The 8,684-nt window shown below is 30.9% G+C and overlaps 1 long non-coding RNA gene across 2 annotated transcripts; it reads right to left on the reverse strand.

Moving 5' to 3' along the window:
* Positions 1–4,936: 4,936 nt before the first annotated feature.
* Positions 4,937–7,196, reverse strand: LOC18101534 (uncharacterized). 2 transcript variants are annotated; one of them, XR_008059805.1, is made up of 3 exons: positions 7,054–7,196; positions 6,503–6,660; positions 4,937–5,812 (listed from the first exon to the last, which is right to left on the reverse strand). It is a non-coding gene; the product is annotated as an uncharacterized LOC18101534 (long non-coding RNA). The 2 variants fall into 2 exon arrangements; XR_002983256.2 differs by lacking the exon at positions 7,054–7,196 and having other exon boundaries at positions 6,503–7,045.
* Between the last annotated feature and the right edge of the window lie 1,488 nt (positions 7,197–8,684).

Consider the following 8,684-nt stretch of genomic DNA (forward strand, 5'->3'; position numbering starts at 1 on the left):
GAAAGCTTTAGGAAAAGGGATTGCTTTTTATTATGGTTTTTTTTCTTTTCTTTTAACAAAATGGAAAAGGAGGGAACGTGGAGAGGGAATAAAGAAGAAAAGAACCTCACTGGGTTGATTTGATTGCCTACTTATTATATTTTATTTTTAGTTGGATTGAAGGTATAGATTTAATCTCGTATAAAATCGGTCACAAGATACCCAAAATGCTTAAAGAATCGAGAGAAAAAATGGAACTGGGAGATAAGTTTCTGCAAGTATCACAAGGCTCTAGTTTTCTAGAGTAGTAGAAACTCGTAGACAGACATCGAGAGGATATGGCGGGAGGGCTGATTTGACTTCCGGTCAAAACTAGTGGGGACTCGCAGACAAGGTCCATCTAGGATCGGCTGCTTTTTGTTGAGAGAGACGGGGAAGAAAGGAAAAAAAAAAGGGGGGGATTTTGCTCGATCCAAGATCACTGTCTGTCAGTGAGGCGTGGGAGAATGTCTCCTCCCTAGAAATGTGATGACATCGATATGAGCTTGGCAGATACATTCAGAATGTAAGATGCCTTTATAAATATTGCAGAGATTTCCCTTTCAGGTCCCCATATGAACAACCCCTACGGCTACGATCGTTTCTCAAGTATAAAATGATTTTTTTTTCTTGCATTTTAATTTATTTCTTTTCCCTTGCTGCTGGGCTGCAAGTGCACGGGATTGCTGCTCAAATAAAATTCAATGCTTATAATTTGAGCTGAGTACTTCCATTTTAATACGTAAAAATGGTATCAGAATACCCCATCCATTAATAAAATAATTGTTTTTAAAAAATATAACTTTTTTTAATTTTAAATTAATATTTTTCAGTATTTTTTAATTGTTTTGATGTTAGGAAAATAAAATATTATAAAATCTGTTTCATTCTTGAATATATCATAAAATTTTAATTTATTCTCCTAACAAGATTTTTAGATTAGCCCACTAAAATCAATCATGTGATTTTGATGATAAGAAAATACAGCTTAAAAAGTTAGCCGGAGTGGAGACCGAGGGCAGACAAGCTTGAAGAGGGCGTCAGGCCGGAGAAAGGTGCCACGGCAACGGAATCAGGAGCAGGGCAAAGTATATCCAAATAAAAAGGTGGTATGCTTGGGTGCTATATATTTGTTCCGTTTTTTAACTTGGAGACGCAAATATATATATATATATTCATGTGGCATGTTTTTTAAAAATATTTTTTATTTAAAAATATATCAAAATAATTTGTTTTAATTTTTTAATTTTTAATATTAATAATTTAAAATCATAGTAAGATACTAAAAAATCAATTATATTTTTAAAATAACCTAGAAACAGAAACTAATACACTCTGCAGCAAGTAGAACTTAATTTGCGTGGCTCGACAACTTTTTTTTCCTTCAGAATCTTTTTTATTTTGACGCGAGATGAATAAAGATAATTACACTGATTGGTTAAAGTAAATGGCAGAATTTAAAAGAGATTATGGTTGTCGTGTGGGTCCCAGATGCTGAATTACGGGGATGGAATCAATGATACAGTTTTTCGATGCACCTGTTCGTGAAGGTGATGTTACCCACTGGAAATTAAAATACAAAGGTGGGAGACAATAAAAAACAGAAATTAAAGGGAGATAGATAGGCCCACAAAAGGAACAACTCAATGAGGCCTGGTGGGTTAATGGCATATTGCCATGGGAGGTGATGATGCCTCCATTTTGGTCCTTCCTTTTGCCTATCCTTTTGACGTGCGAGCTGGGCTGACCCTCTTTCTTCCTCACTGTTCATCACCTCAAACCCCTTTGCTCGGCTCAAATTCTCTTATCTCAACGTTAAAAACTTCAGCTTTATGGCTGTTTTGGTCCCACTTTTACTTTGTTTCATTTGAATATATGTATTCCCATCGGATCATCTTCTCTTCTCTCTACCTGTAAAAGATGGTTCAATTGTTTGCGAATCATAGAGTATTCTCTCTCTGTTCTTTTTTTTTAAAAAAAAGAAGATTATCAAATGCACAAGAATATATTAGAGAGAGATCTCTTATCATGACAATGGAGGATTGCAGTTTGACGTTTTAGGGAAATTGTCATGATTAATGCTCGACGTAATGCCGAACGTTTTAATAATTAGCATGATGATGGGGTAAGAAAAACATTGCTCTCGGCTCAAGGCTTCAAGAGTACCATCAAACAAGGATGTTTGACCGATTTTATACGACCCTAACAAACCCTTTTGTCCTCCTCTTCAGAATCGAACACACCTGCCTTGCTCAAGAAAATGATGGAGTGAGAATATCTATACCGACTAATTAACCATCTAGCTAAATTTCTTCGTCTAAATATATGATTAGCCTCGATCTTCTTACTCTGCTGGAGGCCTCCTCTGTTTCTCACAGCTTTCATGGAAGATTTTTGTCAATTCAAATCTAATCAACATTTAGGGGTGTAATTATCATCATGTGTGAAAGACACTGTACACAGATCCATCATCGTATGAGCTACCTTGCTCATGAAAGAAAAAGCCATTCCTTTTTGCCAAGCGCGCACGCGCGCGGTAATTTGGTATTGTGGTAACTTTTATGGTTTGGTATTATGGTAGTTGTTGTGGTTGTAATCTGAAAAAATTATTTTATAAAAAGTACTTTTAGTTAAGGTTTGTTTGATATTTATATATATTTGCTTAAAATTATGGTTAGAATTGAAATTGAACAAAAAGTAGTTTAATATATTTGGTTAAGAATACTTTTAAAATTGAAGCTATAAAATATATATATTAATATTAATGGTTTTAAATTTAAATATTGTAGATTTAACTACTACTATTACATTATAAAATAAATAATACTTTATATAAAATATTTTTATTGTTCCATTAAACTATCTATAATTCCATTACGTATAAAATTCATCCGACAAGAACTACAGTTTCTATAATTTTTTGAGCGTGTAATAAAATTAGGTAAAATATTATCAGGAATAAAATTGAGATTACAGTACGAGTAAATTTAATTCACTCTAAACTAGTTTTTCAAAAAAAAAATATTGTTCATGTTCACGTGAACAGTGCGAGTGAATTTTTAATTCATTGCATTAGTTTTTCGAGAGAAAAAAACACTATTCACTTTAATAAACAGTGCAGAAAAGAAAAGTAGCCGAGAGCTGCTTTGCTTTTACCTGCGTTTTAAACGCAAAACTAAGTGGATTCTATCAAAAATAAATTATGTTTTGAATGTTACCAAATAATTATTTGCTAAAGCAACCACGCAAATAAACGAACTCTTAATCTTCTAGGCCGGATTGTCTAGTCTTTAGTTAATTAGCCGTCACAGGTAAAAATATTATTATCATCGAGTTTATGAATGCTTCTCTATCATAGTAATTTAAAAATCAATCATGTTTGAGATGAGATAAACGTTGAGTTTGTAGTTTTTTTTTTTTAAAAAAGAAGAATATGAAGATAATTGTCAAAATTAGTTTCCACATCTATCCCGGGGCTCGCCTGATGCAATATATTTGTATGATAAATATTATAGCTCAAGGACATCTCTTATTTTCAGATAAAAAAAAAAGTAGCAAGATTTTATGTACATGGACCGACTAACCTGATCCAATGGCTAGTAATTCTTTATCGATTAGCTTTATCTGACCTGGTGTGATCTTGTAGCTTTGTGATGGTTGGAAAAAATATAGTTCAATTAATACTAATATCTTTTTCTTTAAAAAAAAAAAAGAAAAAGAAAGAAAATCGAATCTGCAACTCCTAATAGTAAAACTGACTTTGACCAGACGGTATGCTTTTATAATGATTCGAAGGCAAAGAACTATGCAAAGGGGATTGCTTTACAGATCTTGTTTCCCTGGATTGGGGGATACACAAACATACAATCACGTAATAACAGGGTGTGACTTTTGATGCAAAAACAGCCAAGATAAAATAAATAGTATTAGAAACAGGGGTATTAAAAAAAATAAAAAAAAATTTAATTTAATACTTTTTACTTTTTTTAATACACCGGTATTAAAATTATAAAAAATATTACTTCAATTTATTTTCAAGCAAAAGATCCTTTAAAACTTTGTGAATCACAGTCCTCAACACGACCTGACAAGAGTGGATAAAAGGGACTTATTGACTAAAATGTCGTCCATGGCACGCCATGGAATAGACACTTCCCACTAACCAGATTTTTACAGAATCCAAATGATTGGTGATGACCACGAAAGCCTCATTTCCTTAACTCTCTCTCTCTCTCTCTCTCTCTCTCTCGTTTCGAATAGTGAAGGATTAGTCCCTTGGCGTGCAATCATTTGTTGGACAAGGTTCTTGTTGACTTTTCTCGAGGTTCGGTCACGGGTTATCCCAACAAAGTAATTTTGAAAATATTCAGAAAATGATATTTGACGGACACTATATCGACATTGGTTATACGTGTTTCATTGAAATGGACGACCTGGATTGAGGTTGAAAATGTAAATTACAAGATCCCTCCGACAATATACTGGTTGCTGCCGTTATCTTTCTACTCCTTGTATCTGGAGACTTGGTCAAATTGGTAATTGACTCAAATTTATTATTAAAGCACAGATTCGAATGCCGACGGTATACTTAAATATCCGATTTCAGTTTTTAAAAACAAGATTTGATCCCCGAAAAAACCCAGCAGCGAAGGAGGCATGCACACAATCCAAACGGTAATCAGGATATTATTAGTTCACTGCCTCGCTAATCGGATAAGATTTTGTATCTACTTCAAAAATAAAAATAAAAACTACTCATGTGTTTCCACGCGGTTTTTTTAAAAAAAATAAACTGGGTTAATTCAATACAACCACCAATAAAAACATGATTTAAATATTTTAATTATTGAATATAAAATTATAAAAAATTATAAAATTAGCCCTTTAAACACGCGTCTCAAGTTATGACTAAGATATCTTCACAAAATAATCAATAATTTTAAGATAATTTAATCAAATTAGAGAATACAGGGTGAATAATTTCAAAGCATGGACATACAGGGTAAACAACTGAGTTCCAGAACCAACAGCAGCAGCAAACAATGACTTGTAGTATGGGTATCGGAACACATTACCATGGATAAACTTCCATCCCGTCTTGTCTTGGTTTTCAAATAACTCCTCATCATGGAAACGCATGTAAGAGAGTTCAATAATCCAAAGGAAAAAAGAATTTAAAAAAAATAGTTTGAACTTTGGGTAGACATCACAGATTCACGATATTCTTACTCAAGATCTTTCTTAAGGATTCACAAGTAATACATCGAAATCTGACCAGTTAGGAAGAGAATAGTAACACATGAATTTAAGATTGAAAACCAACGGATCTCCCAGATATATGGCAGTGAGGAATCACCAAAGTACTTTTCCATCCTTTTCTCAAAAGGGCTGCTAGTTTCCTTCCATGTCACAGTATATTTCATTTTCATGTGAACTTCCCTTTCCTCAATCAGTTCCACACAATCAGAAAGGTCAGTTCAAGCAGAAATCTCGATCAGATGTTCCTTATTGTAATATATGCTGAAATCAAAATCCATGTAGAGAAAATATCTTTTCTTTTTGTTGTCCATTCTTCCTATAAATGTCCAAATTGGCATGTCATCACAGTACATTTGAATGTAATAGTCCTTCCCAACTGCATCTTGTAACTTCAAAACTTCTTCCTTTGTCAAGTTCCTTTCGCACACAAATTCAGAATCTTCATTTACTAGGAATTCAAGTTTATATGGAGAAGTTAAATATTGATCCCCAGTCAATATGTCACGTAGAGTTTGCTTCTTCTCATTGACAAAACCTGTGTCATTAGGATTGACCAACCATTATAGACTAGACACCAATACATGACAAGATTGATAGAAGATAAGGTCAAAATTAAAGAACATTAGTGCAGATGAAGATGAAATGTGGGTGACAGAATGGAAGATCATAGTAGAAAATATAAATTAATAAGACCTTATTAAATATGAAACAAGCAAAGAGCTGCAAGGAAAACTCAATCCAATAAGTACATCAGAAAGACAAGCAAAAATCCACAAATTTTTGTATAGAGAATAGTACCTCGTTGTTTATCTTCCAGCATGAGATCAAAAAAATACTTGGCCAAATAAAATAGGGATGGTTAATCACTAGTTTTGTTTTTTTAAAAAGAAATGAATTCTACATAATTGAATGGCATGATATGCATGAAAACACATTCTTTTTCCAGAAAAAAATTGGAGTATTAAATATGTATTTGATAGTCAACTGAAAAGGAAGATGAAACCTCCAGATTTACAAGCAATCAACTCAAACCAATATTCACAAACGAAATGCATGAATGCAAGCTCAAAGTAAACTAAACGGTTAAGTTCTAAAACATTAGGGATCCAAATTAAGAACATACAAAACAAAAGATCTACATACATGGAGAACAAATATGTAGTGCATGCATATTAAGTAAAATAAGGCAATTAAGATTCCTTGATGTAGAGATTGAGACATGTACCTGAGATTGTGAAATGGACCAGTTCCCCTCGCATAGCAAGGGATCAGATCTCCAGCTTTATAGCGATGATCAGATACATCTGACTGGACTTGACCCCCGCAACTTATTATGAAAGCAGCAGCAGCAAGAATCACCAAGAATTCTCCCATTTTTCCACCCTTGAAAAGGAAAATACTGCATATGAACCTAATTTAACCTAAAAACATTTTCATCTTTATCGTTATTCATACTCATGTCCTGTAAAAACTAGAAATTATCTATCCAACCCCAGAGAGGATGTCACTGTACACGGCAGGAAAACATACCTAAATATGAATCCAACAACAGAGAAGTGAAATGAAATACATAAAAAGAAAAAACCCATCGAGTAAGTAAGTCTGAAACCAAACATTGTTTCAAACTATGTATAAAGAGCCCGTTTGCCCGCGTTTTCAAAAAAAAAATTAATTTTTTTTTGTTATTTTTAACTAAAAATTAATTTTTTTTATATTTTTTTATTATTTTAATACATTAATTTTAAAAATAATTTTTAAAAAATAAAAAAATCAAACCTTCAGAAAGTGTGATGCCCTGCTTGAATGTATGATCAGAAAGAGCATGCATGGCAGATGAAGGAAGGGAAGAGCAGTGGAAGCGGATATGGAAATGGAAGGCCATTACTTTGTTGACTTTAACATTAACAAATTAAGTATTTATCTAAAATTCGTGGGTTTTTACGCAGTGAGCATTCTCTCACGTATTATTGGTGCCGTGTAAAATTTTATATTTTTAATTTAATTTTTATTTTTATTTATTTTATCAACTGGTTTTTCCGGTTTTTTCTAATTTTTTTAAAAGAAATTTAATGATTTTTGTATAATGTTTTCTTTAAATTTTTTAAATTATATTTGAATATATATATATATATATATATATATATATAAAATAAAAGCTTGCCCATGTTATAAATATTATCTAAAAATATTTTTTTATTTTTAAAAATAAATTTTATCTATATGAAACATTAAGAAAAAATACAGATGAATCAAAACAATAACTTTAAAAATTAAATATATATAAAATAATTAAAAAAACTATTCAAAAAAGATTAAATAAACAAAATAAAAAAATCATGGAAGAGAGATATTAATTGAGATCTAAATTAAAAAAATACTTATTAAAATAATATATCAGTTAGAATAAAAACAATTTCAATATACCTCTTGGATCTTCTTCTTTTTATTATTATTACTTTTAACTTTGTATTTATACTTTTTGTCTGGTTGGATCCATCTATGTTTTTTTCTTTCATCTTATCCTTTTATGACCTATTTCATTAGAAAAAAATTTCAATTATAGTAGAAAAACAGGATTAAAAAAGAAAGAATCACAACATAAAATACAAAGAAAAAATGTGATGATTTCAAAGTTTTTAAAAATTTAATTTTGATCTAAGAGTTAGTCTTGTTTATTTTCTAGTCTCCAAGTTTAAAATACCAAAGAAAAACTCTTCGGGAAACGGTGCACGAGAGGAAAGATCATCAATTAGCCATGTTTTATACACAAAAAAATCAATTTTGATATTAACAGGTTTAAATTAACGAGGAGAATTTTATAAAAATGTTTTCAGATCTTTATTTTGTTAAAGAAAGTATATCGGAGTTAAGAGATTTTTTTCTAATTTAAATTTCGTGTTTTTTTAATGATACAAGAGTGTGTTTGAGTTGATAAATTTGTTCATCGACACTAAAAATAAATATAGATTGAAAATATCAAAACTAAAAAAAAAAAGTCAATGCTAGGTTTTTGTATATGCATTTGCCTTTCACTCTCTTAGAAGAAAAATCAATTGTTTATTTAAATATTTAATTAACACTAATAACTCCTTTTATTTTATCAAATTCGTATATTTTTTAATTTGTTTTACTAAGAGGTAAACAATATGTTTGCATGTCTTGATTAAGAACATTTGAAAATATATCCACGACACTAATACATTCTCTTACTACATTACATTAATTTAGAATTCTATTGTAACCAATAAAACTAGATCCCTTTATTTTAAACCAGCGCCATCACACTGAGTGTTTGTTTATTGTTTAGTAATATGATGTACGGGTTTTTTTTAAAATAATTTTTAATTAAAAATATATATATATTTTAGTTTTTTTTTATATCAGTATTTTAAAATCATCAAAAAAAC

This window comes from Populus trichocarpa, chromosome 8, assembly GCF_000002775.5.
Source record: "Populus trichocarpa isolate Nisqually-1 chromosome 8, P.trichocarpa_v4.1, whole genome shotgun sequence".
In the NCBI taxonomy this organism is placed as follows: Eukaryota; Viridiplantae; Streptophyta; class Magnoliopsida; order Malpighiales; family Salicaceae; genus Populus; species Populus trichocarpa.